The 17,169-nt window shown below is 33.2% G+C and overlaps 1 protein-coding gene across 12 annotated transcripts in view; it reads left to right on the top strand.

Moving 5' to 3' along the window:
* LOC145287793 (rho GTPase-activating protein 45-like) overlaps positions 1 to 17,169 on the top strand; it is a 329,642-nt gene that overhangs the window by 98,628 nt on the left and 213,845 nt on the right. For 4 of the 12 annotated variants that reach the window (XM_080135631.1, XM_080135636.1, XM_080135630.1 and 1 more), the window contains exon 2: positions 10,863 to 10,982. The exons of the other annotated variants lie outside the window; for them this stretch is intronic. The gene's annotated coding sequence lies outside the window, so the exon portion shown is untranslated. The remainder of the gene's footprint in view (positions 1 to 10,862; positions 10,983 to 17,169) is intronic. 12 annotated transcript variants of the gene reach the window in all.

Raw genomic sequence — 17,169 nt, 5'->3', positions numbered from 1 at the left:
AGCTAAATCCCACCCCCACACAGTAGAGATCCCTAGATGTAAAAGATCTTTCTACTCCAGTAGTTTCTTCTCTAGAACCGCTAGACTCTGGAATTCCATTCCAGGTACCTGCTTCCCTAACTGTACTGACATGCAGAAGTTCAAGTGTAACGTGAACCGACATCTTGCTGCCCAAATCCCAACATAATGCCCCAGTAGTTGCTGCCTCTGATAGTAGCCCCCTACACCAAGGTGGCAATGTGCCTTGTTTGGGGTGAAAATGTAATAAAAAAAAAAAAAAAAAAAAAAGACCCTGTCTACTACACTTTATGATATATATATATATATATATATATATATATATATATACTTATAAAGTTGAGGATTTTTCTCAATTTGACATTGATACTAAAAGCCTACTTTTTTTTTATTTAAAAATTATTAAAACAAACTTAATATAGAGTCATGAATATGCAAGAAGGTTAACTGGTTTGCATATTTTTTTGAAAAATAAGCATTAATTAATTAATCAATAATTAATTAATTAATTAATTATTTTTATGGTTTCTTATTAGATGATTGCTTTCATTTAACTATTATGCTAAATTTTTATTCGTAGTTTTTACAATGTGCATAATTGTGTAAAATCTAAATACTTTGTCATGAAAACATTCTAACACATTGGCATGTTTTTATTTATCTCTCTCTCTCTCTCTATCTATATCTATCTATCTATCTATCTATATATATATAGTAAGTTATGAAAATATATATATGGCAATTAAGCTATACAGAATATTCCGCGTTTCATTTTCATGAGAATTCGTCACGAGAATGAAATGGCGGAATATTCTTTGTAGCTTAATTGCCCTATATATTTTCATAACTTACTACCTAGCTCTATTGAGCACTGTTGAAGTAAATACTGAAAATTTACACATAAGATTATATCTTCGTATATATTTATGTGATTAAATGAAATAATCATAATTATATATTTATATATCCAGTGACAGTGTATGTGTGAAATTTCCCAATCAAACTCTTCTCTGAATATTTGGTCTAAAGATTTCAAACTTGATGCATAGAGTATTTGGACCTCAGGAACACTTTCAATTTGGTTTTTAGCTAGTAAAAATAGCTTCTAAGTGGTTAAAATGAAAAAGAAAGTTGATTTTGGCAGGAGTAAATCACCTAATTTTTGAACATGCGTGCATGTATATTTTTAGCTTGGTCAATATTCATGAAATTTTGAATATAGACTTTTGTTATTTGCTTGTAATCTATGATATAAATCTCACCTGTCTGTTTAAATGTATGTATGTCTGTCTAAATCTTTCGACAGAGGCGATGGATTTTCGCAAGATCGGTATTGCTTTGAAGCTCAACCCTTCGGATGACAAATATCGAAAAATTGGCTAAAAACATTAATTCTTTCACCCTCAGCTGGGCACTTTTCTACAAGGAGGGGTCGCTTTTTTTTCCGATATTTTCGAAAGTCATCCCTTCTTTTTGATTGACTAGCCTTAATTTAAACCTTCGTCACTTCTGGTTTGGCGATGGATGCAATGACAAAGACGGCATGTTTTTTTTATGTTCTTTTCTTCCTTCACAGTAGTTTCAAGCCTGTCTGCCTACTATCAGGTTTTTTTTTTTTTTTGCTTAACACCCGGACACCTAGGCTATATATAATTGCCAGCGTTACATATTATTTTAATTTACGCAAATTTTATTTTTTGCTCAACACACACCTCCAAACACCCGGGCAACTAGTCTATAACATAAAAGCAAAAATGTGTGTGTGTTTGTGTGCATTTTTTTCGGATGTCTGCCAAAGGCTTTTCTTGGGGGGGGGGTCACTCTTTCTTAGAACTTTTTATATACTTCCTAGATTATAATATGTCCGAATTACGAAAGGAAGTCATAAATATCTTCTATTTCAGCGACTTTATATTACAAAATTTGCGCTGTGATTTAATTTTCTCTATGGTGTGATGTTTGACCTAGAAAACCACCGTTCTTTTAACCACCTGCTTTTTTAAACATAACATCATGGTAAGTTATTAAGCTGCCTCAAGGCTTTGGGTTCGAGCCTACCTCCCTAACAAAACTTTTTTCTTTTACACCGACAAACACCCGGACAATGCCGGGCACACCCGCTAGTATATAAATAAAATGAATAAATAAAAAAAAATCGGATTACATTAACTGAAACGTGAAAATAACAACCAAACTGAGGATAGAGGTCCCGATTATCAATCCCCATCTCAAAAATAATGAACAACATGTTAATTCAAATGTAGACATTTGTTGTTTTTGTCTTCTTAAAAATGGTAAGGAATGTCAGAGTCTGAGGTCAACCATCCTGTTTCACTCAGCAGAATGCACTGAAGAGAATAATTCCAAAGGCAATCATGATATAAAAAGAAACAATGAATACAAAGTTATTGCCATGAGCTATGAAGGCATTCGGGTGGGTGATTTCTGCATGGTTAGGTTTTGATTCTCTTTGGGTGTGGCTTTAGGGTCACTACAGTAAACCTTTGTATCTTTGTGTGTGTATACATCGACATCCGCATCTTGTATATAGTAATGAAACAATAAGGTCTCTTTTCTTTTCTAAATTTACATTTTCTAGAAAGTTATCTTGTTTGCTGATTAAATTGCATTACTTACATGTTTTTTTTTCTCCTACTTGCACTCTGTAATGTAACAACAACAAAAAATGAATTAAAAAATAACCGCCATCTGGCCTTAAATATTATTTTTAAAATTTTATTCATATATTTTTTATTTTTAAAAATTACATAGTTTTAATATAAATCCATTTTAATTTTAAAAGTATTAAAAGAAATTTATATTAAAGATATGTAATTTCCAAATAGATATATACACGCACACAATATATATATATACTAGCTGTACCCTGCCACGCTTTGCTGTGGCTCAATTTGGTGTAATGGAAAAATCTAATAAAAAGAGAAAATGCATGTTTCTTATATTGTTAGTACAGCAATTCACTCCAAAAGTGTAACAAAAGAAAAAAAAAAATACAAAAATGTAAGAAAAAAACGGTACTCTTGCAGAATCTGATCAGAATCATTAGGAGCTTCCATCAATCATGGCTTGTGCTCGACCAGCAGTTAATGGATTAAGCCGAACGTTGCTAAAATGTTGGAATGGTTAATCGATTTTTTTTTGTGGTTTTTTGTAATCAAAAATCTTACTTTTCAATTAATATTTTAGTGAGGGGGATACTATACACAGATTCGAAAAGTTGTCCAAAAACAAATAAATATACGCAAATAAATGTAAGCAAAGGTAAGATAAGTTACATTTCTACATAACTGGATAATTTATTTGTTTTTATTCAATGTAAAAGGTTTAATCAGCTCGGAAAAGGTGTTTATCAATGTATTTGTAAAAGACAAATGGTCGTGGACTCTGTTGAATATGTTAAGTTTGGGGAAATAAGTAAAAAAAACTAAAAAACTATACATGACTAAGAAACCCACCGAATATGTGACCGTGGCATAGGCTGACATATTTGGTGGGTTTCTGACAGTATAGTTTATTAGTTTTAACTCATTTTCCAAAGCAACATAATCAACAGTGTCCGACACCATTTGTATTTTTCAAATACACTGATAAACACTGGTTTTCAAGTCGACTAAACGTTACATTAAATCAAACGGGTTTGTATTACTGAACACAGATTCGAAAAAGTTGTCGAAAAATAAATAGATAACAAATGTTATCTAAGGCAAGATAAGTTACTTTTCTACCTAACTGGATAAGCCAGTTTGGTAGAAAAGTAACTTATTTTGCCTTTGATAATATTTGTTATACATTTGTTTTTTGCCAACTTTTTCGAATCTATGTGTACAGCAATACAAAAAAAAATATCCAGTTAGGTAGAAAAGTAACTTATCCTACCTTTGAGATCCACCTGGACAATTTGTTTTAAAATAACTACTTTTAAACGTTTTCGACAATGCTGAATAAGAAAATCTTATTTACAGTTTGCAGAGGAAAGTAGTTTTCGAGATATAAAGACCTGTGCTATGCATTATAATTCACTGGCAGCTATGAATAAACACCCCCAATCTCCCAATAAGAACGGCTTTCAAAATAAATAACGCTTACCTACCCATGTTAAAAATTGTGGAGGTGGACATAAAGTAAAAATTTACCTTTTTTTTTTTTAAATAAATTTTAGTTTAAAGCACAACGCTATTGTGTACAACGGTTTTAATAAAGGAAAAGCATTCATATTTTCTTAAATAAAAACAACTCAAAAAAAAGCATACTTTTAAGTTTGTTAGAATAAGTTTTATCGAAAAACAAAAACAGAACATTTTTTTACTTATGCTTTATTTCTTAAATATAACAATTCCTGTTTTACGCTATTAACGAACATAAATTTCATGGTGTCTGTTTTTTTTTTTTTATATTTTGTTACATTAGATCCCCCTCCACGATTTGTTTTAAAATTACTGCTCTTAAAGATTTTTGACGATGCTGAATAAGAAATGCATATTTACAATTTGCAGAGGTAAGTAGTTTTCGAGATATAAAAACCTGTGCTATGCACTATAATTCACTGGCGGACATGAATAAACTCTCCAACCTCCTAATATTAAGAGCGGCTTTTGGAATGAAAACCGACAATCTCCCCATGTTAAAAACAGCTTTAGGAATAAACACCCTCAATATTGCCATGTTAAGAATGGCTTTCAGAATAAACATCCTTCACTTACCCATGTAAAAAACGGCTTTTGGAATAAATACCCCCATCCTCCCCATGTTAAGAACGGCTTGCAGAATAAACAATGCCTACCCACCCATGTTAAAAATTGTGGCGGTGGAGCTAAAGTAAAAATTTATTTATTTTTTTTAAATACCTGTTTTACCACTGTTTTAATAAAGGAAAAGCATTCATATTTTCTTATATAAAAACAACTCGGCGGGGGGGGGGGCGTACTTTCTAGTTTGTTAGAATAAGGGATTTGTATTACTGTACATATAGATTCGAAAAAGTTGTCAAAAAACAAATATATAACAAATAAATGTTATCAAAGGCAAGAAAAGTTAATTTTCAACCTAACTGGATAATTTTTTTGTGTTTTTATTTAATGTAAAATGTTTATTCAGCTCGGAAAACATCCAGTGTTTACCGATGCAGTGGAAAATTCAAAATGGCACTGAACTCTCTGCTAAACACGGTAAGTTTGGGAAAATGAGTTAAAAATAAAAAAATTATACCACATACTGTTAAAAACCCACTGAATATATGTCAGCATATGTCACTGTAACATATATTGTGCTAGTTTCTGTTGTGGAGACGCCCACTAATTAACATAGGCGGGTGAGTGAGATATATAAAGGTATCAATCACCAATACCAGGGGAGTCCGGCAACGACCGTCAAATAGGCAAGACACCTATGCTCCATCCAGTAAGACATGCAACATGCCACCTGCCGGCATATCTCCAACTGAAGTATATCTGAAGACATGTAAATATGTATATAACTTTTCTTCCTAATATATTATTGTATACCTTTACTTTTGTGTTCTTGTTAATCATTTGTGCAGACACAACAGTTTCTAACAGTATTTTGTATTTTTTTCATTTGTAACTCATTTTCCCAAACGTACCGTGTTCAGCAGAGAGTTCGGCGCCATTTTGAATTTTCCAACACATCGGTAAACACTATGTTTGTCGAACTGAATAAACATGTTACATTAAATAAAGACACTAACAAATTATCCAGTTGGGTAGAAAAGTAACTTATCTTGCCTTTGATAACATTTATCTATATGTACAGTAATACAAACATATGCCAGAAATATAAATTATCTTTATGTGAAATTTGCAAAAGATAGGCCCCACCATTTCGGAATCTATAAGGAAAGAACTCGCACACACATACACAAAGTGACTTTTATATAATCGTGTGTGTATACATATATATATAAAGAGGAATAGGTAGTTTGCTGGAAGTATTGCTGGTAAAGATTGGAAAAACCAAGAGCAATGCATAAAACCAGCAAAGTAAATGGAAAACAAAAACAAGCAATGTTAAGAATGGCTTCCACGTGGTTAAAATAAAAGAAAAGATAGACCAAAGAGGATAGTGAATTCAATGAGTTGGTAATTAACTTAAGAATCATAGGAGTCGCCACGCATGCGCAGAAATAAACGTTGCTTTTAAGCCTGGTCGGGGTGGGGGCAGGTAAGCTTCCTGCTTTCTGTCGTTTGCATTCGAATAGTTTCGCTTTATTATATGAAAAAGACAAACAAACGCTCGAGACGATGGCATACACAAATGCTTCCACCCATTTTGCCTTTTATATATATAGATGTATAAAAATAGAACAATAAAATTACAAGTGAATAACACCAAATGTTAATTTACTGTAAACCAAAAAAAGATTTTGGCCTATAAATAGCTTGCTTGGATTTCGATCTCTCTATCTCTCTCTATATATATATATATATAAAGTGAACGTGTTTGTGTATCTGTCTGTCTGTGTGTGTACATTTCCCTTCGCAATAACCCTGTCAATCTTAAGTCTACAGACTCGAAATTTGATATACAGGGTACTGAGATTTGGGAAAATCGATGTGATCGGTTTTCGGCCAGAAATTTGGCGATTAAGGGGTCAAAGTTCAACGATTTGACCTTTGAGAACTCTACCAAACTCCTCCGACAATTTTGGATCTAGACACTTGAAATTTTAGATGTAGGTTCCTTGGACATGGATCTAACTTAATAACTTGATTTGAGCCCAAAACAATAAATTTTAAGGGGTCATAACAGGGGTCAAAGTTAAAAAAAAAATTGACCGCTTTTTTTTTTTTTTTTTTTGCTCAACATACACCTCCAAATACCCGGGCAACACCAGGCACCCATTCTAGTATACACTTTTATTTATATATGACGCATGAAAAATAGAAAGCAGGGAGTCGGTTGACTTGCTATTTGCTTTCTCTATTTCCATAAGTCCTGGAAATAGATCTGTTCAAGATATTTTTTAATTTTGTAAGAATTCTTAAATAATCACTTTAAAACAAAAATCAGCTATTTTTTTTATTAAGAGTTATCATTTGTTATTTTTTTTTAATCAATCTTTGTTTCTCCTAAGGTTTTTTTTTTTTTTCCTATACATTTTTAATCCCACAAAATACATGCCAAAATATTCCTGAGTTTTGGAATTATGTTTGAAAAAAAAAAAATTAATTAGCTACAATATGCAAATAACTCATCATTTCTATCAACCACTCTCACTTTCTCTTATTGTATGTTGTTTTGGATTCACCCACTCCTGTTTTATGATATTTATCATTCACACTTCCGTCTCTCTCTCCCTCTCTCTCAACAGTTAAGGGGAATAATGAATAATAAAATAAGTTAAAAATAGTCCATTATAAATGAAAGGGAATAACACTACAGGGGTAATATTATTTAACTTCTAACTTTATAGTGAAATTATAAAAGATATATTGATTGGAAAGAGACTGTATTTTGTATTATTTTTTATTTATTTTATATATTCTATGGTTTTGCAAATTTTCTTTATTCTGATTCAAACGGTGTAACTCGGAGTCAATGGCTGGCCCAACGTGTTACAGATTTTTTTTTTAATGTGTGTGTATGGGGGAGGTCTAGTTAATTATCTTGTTGATGGAAGAAAACTCTTAGGGCTAATACTAAAAATATGTGTAGGCTCAAAAACTATTCGTTAAAAGAGCACCACCTTTCCATGAAGATCCTTTGGGATTCTGCATGTCATAGTGGATGTTACTACTGCTGCTAATACTAATTATAAACACTTATAGGCTCCAAAACTATTGATTAGAATTTCGTTTAATTTTGCATGAAAATACTTTTAGACGCCACATTCAAGACTATCTTCCACTCTATAATAAAGACCAATGAGTATTTTTTGTATCTCTATATTTTCATGGAATTTTCTTTCAATTACTTCATTTATTTTTCTTCCTTTTAAATAATCTCTAATCTACAGTTTGTCACGGGAAGAATATATCGGGCATGTCTGTGCAGTGTAATGATCTATATAGGAGGGAAACCTGGCCAGTGAGGGTTGAGGATATGTGCTGCATGAAGAAAAACTGTATATAAAATGATACAATGGATGTGTAGTGTAAGTTTTAAAGACTAATTTAGATTTTATGACCTCGGAGGAAGATTAAATCTGGATGGTATAGAGATATGTGGATATTTTGATGGTGTGGTCAGATTGAAAGAATGGATGACAATTAATTAGATAGGGAATAATTGAAGTAGTGGGTGAAGCTTACAGGAACAGACCAAACGGAAACATGGGAGGGACCAATAAAAATGGAGGGATAAAGAGGGATAAATTAAAACTTGCCGGTTTGGAAGTCAATTTTTAAAAGCTGTCTAATATGTACTAGCATGTAAAGCAAACCTTAAACCGAATATGACAACACTGTACAATCTTGGTAAGTCCATTATTAACTAGTACATATCAAGATTCATTATTGATTTTTATTTTTTGGGACGATGGAAATAGCATGATTAACTTTTAGTATGAGGAAATATCGTGGTTTATTTATTTTTTTTTTTTACGAGGAAATATTGTGGGTTTTTTTGTATTAGGAAATATTGCAGTACAATGCAGAATTTATTTATTTTTCAATTAAACATTAATGTTCTAATCAGGAGGAAATTGCGTGACTCGCCTAACATTCATGATTTTTTTTTTCTTTCAATGTAAGCGTTATTTAAAACTTTTATTGAAAAAATCAATTCAAGTAACTTAATTATGTAGGAGAGTTGACATCTATTCAATGTAGTCACTTTCAGCCTCAATCACTGCCTTGATACAGGTCCAGAACTGGGGACATGTCTTTTCCACAAGCGCCGGCAGGAGCTTGGCGAATACTCAGCATATGGCGGCGATCGAGCTGGTTTTGGTGTTGTGGGAGGTCATGTTGGTGATGTTCTTGATGTATGACCAAATGAAGTAGTCCAACAGGTTTAAGTTGAGGGAGGAGGAGGACAGTAAGAGAAGGGTACAAAGTCATAACACTTTTTCTGAAGCTAAGCCTGGGTCTCTTTGGACTTGTGGGCCAGTGCCGAGTCTTGCTGCCACACTCAGGGTCTACCAGCGGCCATCTGATTACACCAGGCAGGAGATCACCACACTCTTCAGCACATTCAGGTACACTGGTGTTGATTTTCAAACTTCAAAGATGTGAGGTGGCATGATGTGGCCCTCACTTGAAATCACACCAAAGACCATAACTGTGGCTGGAAACTTTGCTGAGCTGTGCCCTCAAACATTGAACCGTCTAAATTTGCATTTTGAGGGTGCTGGCAATGGTCCTGTTGTCATAACTTAGATCGGTAAAGAGCACGAGTTGTACATCGGCACATCTCCGATCTCGCTCATTGAAGATTGTGTCACTTTCAGATATGATAGAAGGCGTCTATCACTCTTGGGATTTGCACATAACTGGCCAACTAGTCTGCAATAAAAAAAAGAAAACTGGTTTTCATCAAACGGAAATGGAATCATGTCTTTTCTATGGCAACAATTTTATCATTCCACCCTGTACAACGCAGAATTGAAAAAAAAATTTTTTAATTAAGCATTTGTTTAAAATCAATTAAGTTTTCGTGATATAAGGCCATCATCAAGAAACTAATTGGTTTGTGTTTTTTCACGCGAACCACACGTTCCTCGTAAGTAAAACATTTGAAAATATTACCATTGAAGAACACAAAGACTTTACTATTCTAGTGACATCATGCCACAAGATAAAGAAAAAAAAAGCGTAAACTGATTTTATTCCTGATGATGACATTATATTGCCAAAACTTTGTTGATTTTTAAACAAATAAATGTTTTATTAAAAAAAAAAAATTCTGTGTTGTGGTGGCTTTGTAAACCTGCAAATTTCTAATTGATAAGAGGTTAAAGTAGTTTGCTTGAAGCATTGTTTCATGTGTATAAAAACAAAATTTAGAAGGCAGAACAATGCGATGAACTGTAACCTTTTATCACTTAGTCTGAGCCAGACAGAGTTTGTCGCAACCAAAAAACTGTTTCAACTTTCTCAAAAAGGCACAAATGTCATCTGGCAGAGTCTATCTGTTACATGTCTGCATTGTTCTGCCTTCTATAAACCTAAATTTAGTTTCAAATTTCAGTTCAATTTAAACAACGCTTACATCAAGGAAAAAAATCATTAATTTATTATTTATCTCTATTTTTCGTAAACATGAGGAAGAGTAAAGAAAGAGAAAAAGCAAACAAATTCTATTCCTGATGATGGCGTTATATCGTTGAAACTTTGATTTTAGACAGGAAAAAAAAATCGTTGATTTATTTTTTTATTTATCTCTATTTTTCGTAAACACTAAATTCTGTTGTTCTGAATAAGTGTTCTTTTCACCCTTGGGCGTAATGTGGGATGGAGTACATGTTTTTTCTCTGCATCTCCTTCCTTAAGCATTTCTGGTTATGTTAAGTTGTTAAGTTATATCTAACTGTGTTTGAATATAGACATTGTTGTACTGACACCTCGTTTCTCCCTCCTCCCCAACAAAAAATGTACAACACTTTATACAGGTCATTGTTGAAAGTAACTAACTTTAGGCCATCAAGTTTATCTACCTGTTCTTAGAGGAAATTACACTTGGTATGTTTCTCCTTACAGTTGGGATTGGGAAGGGGAATCCCTTGTAACACTGGAGTATATTGGAATGACTCTGGGAGAGGGTGGTGGTGGTGAAGATTTTGTCTTAGATATTTTGTTGTGTATATCATTAAGACCGTGAATTCCTTACATTAATAACACCTTTTTTTTATTCTTATCTTTTTTCAGGTATGTATTTATTGGTTACTGAGTACAACTGAAAGGAAACAATACCAGCACATTTAAACATCAGGGGCTACTATGATAATGGACCAGGTTTGAAGGAGGGTTTAATGTTACAGGCTTAAGGTAAGTATAAGATAAATCCTGTATTATTTGGATTTTTCAGACTCTTGTTTTTATCTTCAGTGTTATTTTTACAACGTTTCGGTTGATGTAACCTCCGACTTTCTTCAGTTGTATCTATTGGTATTAAATAATCAAATGAGGGTTGAGATGCCATTAAGCAGATAAGTGCGTACTCATCCGGTTTACAATCCAATATCTGGCAACTTCATGTCAACATCTTCTGGCAGGAATCTGTTCTGTTATTCTTTTATATATACTCTGTTTTTATATTTAACATACATTGAGGTTTTAAGCAAAAAGGATTGGTATACATAAGAGTGAAAAAAAAAAACATGTTGACATTTTCTGACGGGTTTACATAAGCAACTGGAAGGTGCCGCAGCAAAGAAATTAGAAATTCTTTGCTTACAACATTGTATTGTCACACATTTTTTTTTTTTCTTTCTAAGCAAAGAATTTCTAATTTTTATGAGGGGTGTATGCACGAAAAAAGTTGGTATTGACATCATAATCGATTGGTTCTGCATAACAAAACAGATCTGTAAAATTGTACTGAAATTTTAACATGCTGGAGGAGCTGTTTTGCATGAAAAATGAATATTTGAATCTTGGAATGTAACTATACTGTTATTCTTTTATATGTGCTCTGTTATATTTAACATACATTGAGCTTCTAAACAAAAAGGATTGGTATGCATGAGTGAAATATAATCGAAAAGAAGCATTTTACAAAATATATATATATATATATATATATACTAGCAGTTCAGACTGGCTTTGCACAGGTCCTATGTACTGTTCATAAGTTTTCCTACGTGTGAATATGCTTTATATTCAACATACATTGAGCTTTAAGTAAAAAGGATTGGTATACATAAGAGATAAATATAATTGAAACCAGTGAAGCATGCATAATCTCCCGTGGGTGCACAGTGAACAAGGCATTAAAAAATAATCACTAAATTCAGCAAATCCTGGTCAAAATGAACAAATGGTGCAGTTTTAGGCGTTAACATATGTAAATTTGAGTTCTGCACAATGCAAAACAAGAAATGACTAAGTCCATCATTTAACCCCCGCCCCCATTTAGCCCCAAAAGTCCCCAAGGCTTTAGATTTGAGTTCAGCACCATGCAAAACTGCTAAATAGACATACACAGAAAATTTTGGACAAATATGGTAAAATAATCCCAGAAATGGAGTGTATTTATTAACCCTTAAAGAGCCCCTGGGCCACACCAAAGAGTTATCGCAAAGTATAGACAAACAAAATTATATAGAAATCAGTTAGTTACAACTTTTCAGAAAGTTTTATAAAAATCCAAGGCATCAATCTTTTTTAATAAGCACAAAAGTGTCAATTTTAGCCATTTTAACCCAAAAGGCACCCCTAGGGGGGGGCAATTGGAGTTTTCCCGGAAAATCGTTACATTTTTTATTCATATCAGGTTTAATGTTTGTGCAAAATTAAAAAAAATTCTGAGGTATAGTTTGCGCACAGATGAACGAACAAGGGTGAATTTACAGGTCCACCCTCCTTTTGTCAGGAGATCAAAATCATTTTATATATATATATATATATATATATATATATATATATATATATATATATATATATATATATATAAATGAGGCTATTGAGGTTTTTCAGAAGCTTGGTTACCTTGGTGATACCATTGAAGCACAGAGTAAAGCAGGTGCTTGTGTGATTGCAAGAGTTAGGAGTAGATGGAGTAAGTTCAGGCGATTTTTGTCATTACTAACTAGCAGAGTGTCACCACTGTTGACCAAAGGAAGTGTCATGTGTACAAAGTGTAACGATGTATAGAATTGGAACCTGGTTAGTAAGGATTGAGGACATGTGTTGCATGGAGTGAAATGACATAAAAATTACATGATGGATGTTTAATAAGTCTTAAAGACAAGATTAGATCTGATGACCTAAGGGGAAGATTAAATCTATATAGTATGGGAGGTGGGGGGGTGGATTCTGCACAAGAGACTGTTGGTTTGATCATGTTGAAAGAATGTATGATAGTTCTTGTGCTAGTAGATGTAGAGCAGTGGCCAGGTCAGCTGGAAGAGAAAGGTCAAGGAAAACATTGGAGGAAGTGGTAAAGATAAACTTGAGAGAAACAGGGTTAAAGAAAGACCCAGTCAAAGATAGGTTAGTTTGGAAGTCAATTTTTAAATGCCATGTAGCACATAAGATGGATATTAAACCGAATATGATGATGGTAATAATGGATGTGAAACTTGTCTGCTGATCAGCAAGAGTTGGACCACCTTGACACTAAATATTGTGAACTTATTTGGAGCCAGCTTAACCCCCATGCAAATGCCACTACAGTTGGAGTGTGTATGTATACAGGGTGACCCCCAAAAAACAGAGGACATTCAATTGTTTTTCTGAGCATTTTACAGTCAACGGAGAGAAAAAGGCCAAAGACCCTAGTGTTTTGATGTGATGTTTTGAATATAGTAAACTAGTTATGACAAAAAGTTTAATTTCATTCAGACAAAACACTAAGAAACGGGCCTAATTAGAGATGGAGCCCGTTTCTTTTTTTTTGGGAGGGGGGTCACCCTGTATATATATATATATATATATATATATATGTATAATGATTACTTAATTTAATCACATAAATTAATATATGAAAGTATAAATTTATGCGTAAACTTTAAGTATTTACTTCAACAGTGCTCAATACGTAGGTAGAAAGTTATAAAATATATATGGCAATTAAACTACACAGAATATTCCACGTTTCATCTACACTAGGATTCATTGCACCTTCTATTGTGTTTTAAGTTAGCCAATCAGCTTTCTAGTTTTCCCCGCATTCAGAAGGGTGCGGGGAAAGCTAGAAAGCTGATTGGCTAACTAAAAACACAATAGAAGGTGCATATATAAAAACACGAGACAACCACAAAATCCTCGCATAAGCCTGATGAATCCTAGTGTGGATGAAACGCGGAATATTCTGTGTAGCTTAATTGTCATATATATTTTATAACTTGATATATATATATATATATATATATATATATATATATATTCACACACACTAGCAGTTCAGCCCGGCTTTGCTCGGGCCCTATATACTGTTCATAACTTTATGTGCATATGTATATATTAAAAAGAGTGCATATGTACTGTAATGCCTTTCTATATAACAGGCTTCCTTAATTACCATAGTGAAAAGTTGGTAGAGACCGTAGTGGTCAAATCTTTTTAAAACTTTGACCCCAATATTAACTCCTTAACAGTTATTGTTTTGGGGTCAAATTAAATTAAAATGGTTGACCCATGTCCAAGTAACCTACATCTAAAATTTCAAGTGTTTAAACCTAAAATTGGTGGAGGAGTTTGGTAGTGTCTGCAAAGGTAAACTCTGTCAACTTTGGCTTCTTGGCAGCCAAATTTTCCCTCAAAAACTGATTTAAAAGCTTGCTGCATGTCTGAATACCCTTTATGTAAAATTTCGAATGTTTAGACCCAAAATTTACTTAATAGTTTTCTACAGACCGCAAAGGTAACATCTTTTTAACTTTGACCCCTTGGCAGCCAAGTGTTCAGCAAAAAAAAAACAATTAAAAAGCTTGCCCTATGTCTGAATTATGTAAAATTTCAAATGTTTAGACCAAAATTTGGCTGAGTAATTTTGGTAAAGACCAAAGAAAAGAGATCAATGTTTTTTAAAATTTGGTCTCAATTATGACCCCTTAACATTTATTTTTTGGAGCTCAAATCCAATTATAAAGTTAGATCCATGTCCAAGTAACCTATATCTAAAATTTCAAGCGTTTAGACCCAAAATTGGCAGAGGGGTTTGGTAGAGTTTTCAAAGGTCAAATCATTGAACTTTGACCCCTTACCAGCCAAATTTCTGTCTGAAAACCAATTAAAGATTTTCCCAAATCTCAATAACCCTTATATCAAATCTCAAGTCTGTAGACCGAAGATTGACAATTATTTGGTAGGGAAATGTACACAGACAGACAGACAGACACACACACACACACACACACACACACACACACATACATTTTCACTTTTATAGATATATAGACTAGCAGGTCACCCGGCATTGCCTGTCATAAAATACACATAAATATTATATTTTAATTCATGCAGATTTCTTATTTATTATTATAGAGCTAATTCTCTACTGATTATTTATAATATAAACGGCAGAAATCTGTTTAAATGTATGGATGTATGTTTGTATGTCTTGCAAAACTTTCGACAGGCAACGGATTTTCACGAGATCAGTATCATTTTGAAGCTGGACCCTTCAGATAACAAATACCGAAAAATTGGCCAAAAACATTGATTCCTTCACTCTCAACTGGGCATTTTTCTACAGGGGTAGCAAAAATTTGTTCCTTCATGATAATTTATCCATACATGCATGTGCAAAATCGTTCTTTCTTGAATGAGTTTAAATGTAAAAAACACCTACTTTAGCTCATGCAGTCGTAGCCCAGTTTGTTAAGTAGCAGTGTCGTTATCTAAGATTGCATTTCGAGCCGAGATGTCAGATTTTTTTTTGGGGGGGGGATTTTAATCTCTATATAAATAAAATGAACTCATTTTTTCCCGTCTGATTTTGACATTAATAGGATTAAAAATCAAGATATTTCATGCAAATATAATATGCACAAACGGCAGAACAATATCTGAGGTGTGTTATAGGCTTATTATTTCTCAAATTCCTCGATAATCTTAGATTTCTATACTTTTTCTGCTGAGAAGTAACGGCCAAAATCGGTTAAGATCAATGGAAGTGGTAAAATATTTTCTCTCTAATAAATTCCTCCTCCCCCTGCCACCACTTAACACCGTTTGGGGATCGTTCACAAGGAACAGTTGAGAAGAGAACACCGGTTTGGCTTCGTAGTTCTTTCATGTAAAGTTATTTAAAATTACTAAACTTTGCTGCAGTGCACTGTGGCGTAGTGGTTAGTGTGCTGGACAATTCACATTATATTTTCACGTTCGCGCCGACCTACCGTAGTCGTTTTTTTTTTTTTTTGTTTGTTTTTCCTAAACAACTGGAATGGACTTTTCTTGGTGGCCGAACTGTTAACGCTGCAGATGTTTTTTTTTTTTTTTTTTTTACACACTTTATTTTCCTACTTTTACTCATGACTCCGGGTTTGATCCTTCCTACTTACCTACCATAACATTTTTTAAAACTCCCCCCCGTCCCGGAAACAAACACTCGGGCAACGCCGGGTACCCCCGCTAGTGTTTTAATATTCTTTATTTTGCATCATGTTCGCTGTTTTTTTTTGTTTTTTTTTTGTTTTTTTTTTTGGTTTTGTTCCATCACGTTCGCTGTTTTCTTTTTTGTTTTTGTTATTTTAAGAAGTTTTAACATCGTTCTCCTATTTTTTATTTTTCTGTTTTCATTGTTTTGTTTTATATTTATTTACATTCGTTTATTCTTTATTTTCCATTTTGTTTTGATTCCCCCCCCCCACACACACACACACCTCACCACACCCGGGCAACATCGGGTACCATCGCTAGATATCTAATATATTGTAATGATTTCAAAAGTTATAAAAAAAAAATGTCTTGCGTACCATCCACTAGAATTTAAACCATAACATTTAAGCGGTCCAGTCTTCGTCGTTATTTATCTCTCCGGTGTTGTTACTGTCTGAGCTACTGATGGATGGATACAAAATGTTAAAAATTAAGCGACTTTGAGCTTTTGAATGTTGAATTTTGAGCTTAAAATTACAGAAAGAGTAATGTTTTATTCTACTTACCCTGCCATGATCAATTGTTTTGTTTTCGATTTTGACTCCTTAGCAACAATTTTTGCTTGCTAAAAAACAAATCGAAAGTGTGCTACAAGTCCAAATTCTTTATATATACGAATTTCAACTCTGTAGACCAAATATTCAGAGAGGAATTTGTGAGAGACTTTTTGGACACAAACTGACAAGGTCACTTACTTATATATATATATATATATATATATATATATATATATATATATATATATGATGAAAATAATGGAAATAGTATTCCGACAAAATAGAGAAATAAAAAGGAACAAACCATATTATATGTTCATCAACGTTTCGTCTTTATTTCGAGGAAGTCTCAAAATAAAGACGAAACGTTGATGAACACATAATACGGTTTGTTCCTTTTTATTTCTCTC

Source organism: Euprymna scolopes, chromosome 11 (genome assembly GCF_053919585.1).
Source record: "Euprymna scolopes isolate OS-2025 chromosome 11, ASM5391958v1, whole genome shotgun sequence".
Lineage (NCBI taxonomy): Eukaryota > Metazoa > Mollusca > Cephalopoda > Sepiida > Sepiolidae > Euprymna > Euprymna scolopes.
This window is presented reverse-complemented; position numbering and strand designations above follow the sequence as displayed.